Source organism: Mustela putorius, unplaced genomic scaffold, assembly GCF_011764305.1.
Source record: "Mustela putorius furo isolate JIRA1106 unplaced genomic scaffold, ASM1176430v1.1 tig00003858_pilon_pilon_pilon, whole genome shotgun sequence".
NCBI lineage: Eukaryota > Metazoa > Chordata > Mammalia > Carnivora > Mustelidae > Mustela > Mustela putorius.
Window position 1 is genome coordinate 20,574,727 of NW_025422010.1, and position 6,000 is coordinate 20,580,726.

A 6,000-nucleotide genomic window follows, 5' to 3' on the forward strand; every position below is an offset into this window, starting at 1 on the left:
CTGACTGGTGCCTCATGGCCAACAGTTAAAGCTTGGAGGGCCAAAGGGGTAGGGCCAGCTGGTGCAGAGTTCATGGGGGTGGGGCAGGTTACTTACCTTCCTTCATCATCTCCATTTACCTGTGGTTCTCCCCAGGCATGGGAACTGCAACTCCTGTTCTACATGTAAAAAGGAAGAGTGATTCATGAAACTAATTTAGTGAGTACCCCAGAAAGTACAACATGGCCTTTTCTGTTTGAAGTCTTATGCTCTGGAGGGCTCTTTCTGTAAGGATTACCTTAGGTTACAAGTGCCAGAAACACAATTGAATCACCTGGACTGAAGTGAGTGAGCATCCTGGTTCCTGTTGCCAAAGAGCAGAAAGACAATGGTGGGAGACAGTCCAGTGACTCTGTGTCAACTTCATTTTATATCGTGGCTTCTCCACAAGCTGGGGTAATAAATGCTCATGTTTTTGATCAGATAGGGAAAGGGCCTCTCCTAGCAACAATGAGAAAAAAATATCTTGGAAAATATTGAGTGCCCCGTGGTTATCTTGTGTTGATAACTTGGGATGAATCCCTGCAGTGGAGAGTAGATTCTAGTATTGTCCTCTTGGGTCAGTTATGCCTTCAGACTAATCACTGTGGCAGGGAGGTAGGCTCAGCTCATTCAAACCATGTTGTCTTGGGAGGGAGAAAGAGTTTTCTTAAATGAAGAGAAGTATGGTCACCCAAAGAAGAGGGTAGTAATCATAAAAATTTACCCCAAGGGCTATTCAAAAATTGGGGATGTCGTGAAGATCGGGTTGTCTTCCCTACACATTGTGCAAGCCTGCCTAAATGGACACAATTTTCTATCCCTTCCAGGAGCCTCACCCTTTGCCATGTGACGTCGTAGCTCTTTGCATCCAGAGGGACTTGCAGTGGCCAATAAACTGCTGCTAACAGGCAGCGGAAGTGATGCCATGTCAGTGTCAAGCCTGGGTCTCAAGTGGCCCGTGCACATCTCTTCTAGTTCTTGGAACTTAGCTCAGCTGTCAGGTGCACACACCCAGGCTAGACTAATGAAGGATGAGAGACCACGTGGAGCAGAATCAAGCCGTGCTCTAAGATGAACTCATCTTAGAGCAGCTGCTCCTCCACGGCCCCCCGCCCCGCCCCCGCAACGGCTGACTCAGCAGCCTATTGGAGATGCATGAGCAAATGCAGGCTAACCAAGGCTGGCTGAAAGAAGGCTCCCATGGCCCAGACCAGAAGAGCCACTCAGCTTATCTGGAGACTCCTGAGCCATGGCAAGACACTGCATCTGGGGAGTGTTTTGTATTCAGCAATAGCTAACGGACATGGCAAGTGCCTTCCCTCCTGTGTTGATTTCAAGAGAGATGTAGATATTTACATGCCTCATTCTTTTTGGGGAACTGAAACCAGAGACATAAAAATTATTATGTAACAGGACAGTTTTTTTTTTTTTTTGGACAGACTTTTTTTTTAAGGCCACACCTACTTCCCCAGGAAACCCAGTTATTGCAAAATGACCTTATAGCAAGGATAACTGATTTTGCAACATCTTAAACAACACAACAAAACAATAGCAGGGTAGATGCACCCCTGAGGGTAAAGTTTCACTGTGGGAATGGAATAGATTGGTCATCAACCTAAGTTCCCACGAGCTGTTCTTAGCTGCGAACATCTCTCTCTGAATTGCCTCCTTCAATTTCTTCAAGTTTCTATCTTAAGTCAGATACTGTGACCTAAAGACTGGTTATGGGGTTTGTACTAAATAGTCTGTGACTTTTTAGGATGCTTTTTCTCCTTGTTCATGCCTGGAGGCATATCTTTCTAGGCATAAACTTCTACTAGGAAAGAAGAGGAAGGAGGGTGAAGACTGTCAACGGAACCAGCCAGTCCGGTTAGCGCTGAGTCACTCGTTGACGATCGGTGGCAGAAGCTGAACTGATCCCTCATTCGGATTTCCGTGATTCCTTTTTCTACTCTTGCCACAGGTCCCAAGGAGAGGACCATAAAAGGAAACATCCTGCAGGAAAAGTTGAGGTAACTGTTCGTTAACCAGAGCCTGAAGAAGTTAACCAGACAGAGCAGGTTAGTTTCCCTGCTGAGGGGTTACAGAGTCTGATAGGCCCGGGGAGGGGGTGGGAAGGAAGTAGCCAACTGGCTGTGGCCATCCTGATCTGTTGAACTGGAGGAAAAAATCCAGAAGCCCTCGTGAAGGTCACAATCCAGAGTCCAGGGCTCACTGAAAGACCCAGACCTCATCACAGGACTGAAGAACATGTCCCCTCCCCCCACACCTCACTACCGCATCATAAAGGCAGATTTATTTACAGGCGTTCCCTTTACTGAGTACTTCCTGTCTGGCTGTCAGAAAACATGATGAGGCACACCAAAAGGCGGAAAACACCATTTGAATAGACGGAGCAAACGCCAGAACCAGACGTGGCAGGGACGCTGGAATGATCAGATCGGGAATTTAAAATAACGATGTTGAACACGCTAAGGGTTCTAATGGAGGAAACAGACAGCATGTGAGGACAGATGGCCAATGTCAGCAGAGCCATGGAAGTTGTAAGAAAAGTTCAGGGAACTGTTGAAACATTTTTCTGATGTTCAAAAAAATCTAAAATTTTCAAAGTCACGTTAACGACATAAAAGATATACTTGGTCCTCAAAAGAGAGGCTTTTATCAGGTCCTTCTTAGAACATGGAAGACAAATGGTTTAAAATGATTCCTCCATCCTTCCCGTGCTCTTGGCCCCAAGTTGGAAGTATCTGGGTCCTGGTCAAGGCGGCAGTTAAGCAAAGGGTTGGATGTTCTATCTTGGCTAGTTTCCTGTTTCTGGAATACAACTGTTTTGAGTTTTAGGGCTTTTGTTTCTCTGGCTTCACGTGGCTCAGGCTGGGCTAAAATTCATTACTGCTACTGAGTTACGAATAGCTCTCAAGGGGCTGCTGTCGTCCTGGGATGGGGTTGGACGCCAGGGTCTCCTCCTCAGTATTTCTCCCTCTCTGGCATTCATGAAACCGAGGAGAGGATGGCCTGGACGTGTGGAGGTCACACTCTTCTACACTGTTGTCTGGACTGAGGAAAAATGTCTGCTGCTTTGAGGTATTAGCTCCATGGGGTTCGTATCACGTTACGGGTACCGGGGGGGTGGGGCAGGTTATGTGGAGTCCATCCTTGCCTATAAGGGTTACATGTCAGCTGGCTTGGAAGCAACACGGACCTGCATGCAGATGTGTGCGGCTGTGAAGTGACAGGGCAGTGATGAATTGTTTCTTTTACAGGGATGTTTGTAGGGATGCAGGAGGGAGTAGGGCCCCTACAGCTGTTTCTGCAGCCGACTTCACCTGCTTGGCTGCATCTCTCCAAGCAACCCAGTCCCTCCACGGCAAGACCACGTAGTTCCTCTTCCTGACCAGCATAGACAAACTTGCGACTGGAAAAGGCTAGAATAGGATTTGCGTGGACAATGGTAACGTGGAAACTTACCTACGTGCCAGGCGGGATTAATTACCTGTTTCCCTAGAACTCCTGTGTAAAAGGATGCCATTGTTATTCTTATTCCATGGACAAGGAAACTGAAGAAGACAGAGTAGATGACTTGCCCCAGTGTTACAATCAGGAGGTAATGAAGCCAAACTTCAGGGAGTCTGTCCCTAGAGCCCAGCTGTATGAACCCCATGCCACGTGGCCTCTCAGCACTTATCAGATCTCTGCTTCTTCCTCCCACACGGGACATTAGTGAGTCAGAGCTCTGACAAGGAAGTGAAAGTTAAAAAACTCAACAAAACCCCCCATCAGAGCAAATAAAAACAAAACAATTCCAAATGAACAAACCGTATCTCATGGTCTTTCCCGACCTTCACAACAGCAGTGCCTGTTTTCTCCACAAGATGGCAGTAATTCCACATAGTTTTGCTCCCGAGTAGTTCCGTTTGGGCAGCCGCTGAATAAATACACGGGTAATATTACAATTTAATTGTGTTACAATTTAAAGAAATCTGATAACAGCCATCTCACTTGTCAATATTTTAAATTGAATTAACTCATAAAATCATGGAAGGCTATATAAACTTTGTAAAAACAGAACAATGACCCTTTTCTTCCTGTGAGAAGGTAGGACTGCCCCAATGCACTCACATAAGGGCACCAGTGTGCACATACATACACCTCCTCCCACTCCCACACATTCCCCTCGTCTCACACATCCTCCCGCATCCACCCATCCACACACCCACAGCAACCCACACACACGTCTATACACCCACACACATCTACTCCCCTCCACGGCCACAAAGATACATAGACACATATGGCAACACACACATTCCAACAGGAATCTTTTTTTTTTTTTTTTTAAGATTTTATTTATTTATTTGACAGAGAGAGATCACAAGTAGGCAGAGAGGCAGGTGGGGGTGGGGCGGTGGGGAGCAGACTCCCCGCTGAGCAGGGAGCCCGATGTGGGGCTCCATCCCAGGACCCTGGGATCATGACCTGAGCCGAAGGGAGAGGTCTTAACCCACTGAGCCACCCAGGTGCCCCAGGAATCTTTTTTAAAGGAATCTTTTAAAAATCTCTTGAGAGAAAAGAATAAAAGTTTTTCTGTGCCTATTTCATTACTATCATTTGCTAATCTTTTTTTTTGTAAAAACATTACAAATTACTGTCTTTTAAAAAAATCACTGCATGACAGGACCTTCAACTCCTATAAAAAAATCTTTCTTCCCAAAAAGAGCTTCTGCAAAAAGAAACCATCAACAAAGTGAAAAGACAACCCACAGAATGGGAAAAATAACTTGCAAACCATGCATCTCATAAGGGGTCAATACCCAAAACGCATAAACAACTCTCTTAACTCAAGAGCAACCCCCCAAATAACCCATTAAAAAATGGGCAATGGATCTGGATAGACATTGTTTCCAAAGACACAGGAAAGACCAAACACAAGTACTTGAAAGGATGTTTCACATCACCAGCCCTTAGGGAAATGCAAACTAAAACCACAGGGGGAAGATTACATCACTCCTGTTAGAAAGGCCATTATCAAAAAGACAAGAGATAACAAATGCCCCCGTGGATGTGGGAGAAAGGGGACCCTTGTGCACTGTTGGTGAGACTGAGAGTTGGTGTAGCCACAGTGGAAAACATGATGAAGGATTATCAAAAAATTAAAAATAGAACTAAATACGATTCAGCAATTCCCCTTCCGGGAATATACTAAAGGTCATACAGGATATCTGTACTCCCATGTTCATAGCAGCAGTATTTATAATAATTAAGACAAGGAAACAACCCAAGTGTCCACTGATGGATGATGGGTGAAGATGTGGTATATACGTACAATGGAATATTACTCAGCCATTAAAAAACCAAGGAAATCCTCCCATTTGTGACGACATGGACCTCAGCTGAAGGCATTATGCTAAGTGAAATAAGTCAGACAGAGAAAGACAAATACTATATTATCTCATTTCTATGTGGAATCTAAAAAAAAAAAAAAAAACAAAAAAAAACCACCCAACAAACAAACAAAAAAGCCAACAAACTCACAAAGACCAGATTGGTGGTTACCAGAGGTGGAGAGTGGCGGTGGGGATTGGAGGAAGATGGTCAAAATGTACAAGCTTCTGTTGTAAGATAAGTAAGTACTACAATATATTGTACAATATGATGACTATAGCCCGCATGGCTGTATGATACAGAGGAAAGTGAGTAAGAGAGTAAATCCTAAGAATTCTTAATAAAGAACATTTTCTCCCTTTCATTCTTTTCTTTCTCTTCTATCTGTTGAGTCTACTATGGCAATTTTTCACCATATGTATAAATCAAAACATCATGCTTGACACCTTAAGTCTGTACAGTGATATATGTTAATTATTATCAGTAAAATTAGAAAAATTTTTCTTCTCCAGAATTCACTGAAAAACATTAATTCTCTTCTTACCTTACAGATACACTAGCCTAAGCCCGTGTTTCTGAAACCATTATTTTATTACC